Here is a 1,071-nt window from a genome sequence, read left to right as displayed (position 1 = left end):
GTGCCTCAATATCAATCACTGTTGGGGGCTGTTTGGGTAGGCTCATGTTTTAGAAGGTTCAAATCCCTCTTATCTATCCTTCTACTTAAGAGTCGAAAGTCTTGCAGCTGACCCCATGTCAGACAGCAATCATATGTTCTAAGACTTCTTATGGGAACCCTGGGATATTGGAGTATGGAAAATCAAGGTCATAAATCAAGTTACAGTCTACATTTGATACAAGATAGTAAAAGAGTCAATCATTTAGACAGACAGAGATTTCCTGCCTGGAGGTCAAGGAGTAGAATGAGCACACAGCCAGGCTACAGTGTTTAAGACTTCAGTTCACTGAGAGATTTCCTGCCATCTCTACATTTCTTAACACTTCTACCCCAAAGGGGGATCTTGGCTTTCTATTAGAAAACTCATTACGTTTTGCTATACTAACTAGAGCCATCTGTGTTGCTCAAGTTCCGTCGTGTCAGTCTTTCCATTATACAGATTACTCTGGGCTTTGAGTGTTTATAACTTAGCTGTAAAATATAAAAGAATAAAAAAAAAAAAAACCCAACCTTGCTCTTGATGGACTTCTGGCAAGTGAAACGCGGGGTGTTGGCTGAAGAGCACTTTGGAAATCCACTACCTTCCAAGTCTTTAAAATTCTTTGCATGAATGCCTATGCACTTATGTGCTTGTATGTGCATGCGTGTGTTTATACTGTCAACTCAGAAGTCAACACAAATCTGGTTACAATGTTTTCATGTACATGTCTAACTTGGCAAATGCTTTTTTGCTCTTAGAAGACAACCAAAACGTGGCTTTCTCTCAGTAGATTGAATGGCTTTCACAGACATTGTATTATGTCCGAAGAGCATCTATCTTCTCTGGCGCCACTTCAAAAATGCTTTCCCCAGACCTCTGTTCTCAGAAAAAGCAGGAAAATGATGTGGGCAGAAGCACCACTAGAAATTACAATGTCAGGAAGCCCAGGAGGCCCCAATCCTACACAAAGGACTATAGCAGCTAAGGAATGCTGAGAGAGGAAGAAATAGCCTTCCCCAGGGAAAAGCACACCAAGTGGTTATTAAATAC

At 41.0% G+C, this 1,071-nt stretch overlaps 1 protein-coding gene across 1 annotated transcript in view; it reads right to left on the bottom strand.

Moving 5' to 3' along the window:
• Positions 1-1,071, bottom strand: part of Dock11 (dedicator of cytokinesis 11) — a 136,086-nt gene that overhangs the window by 86,952 nt on the left and 48,063 nt on the right. The window lies entirely within an intron of this gene.

This window comes from Mastomys coucha, chromosome X (genome assembly GCF_008632895.1).
Source record: "Mastomys coucha isolate ucsf_1 chromosome X, UCSF_Mcou_1, whole genome shotgun sequence".
Lineage (NCBI taxonomy): Eukaryota > Metazoa > Chordata > Mammalia > Rodentia > Muridae > Mastomys > Mastomys coucha.
The sequence above is the reverse complement of the archived record's forward strand: the minus strand, read 5'-3'. Positions and strand labels throughout refer to the sequence as shown.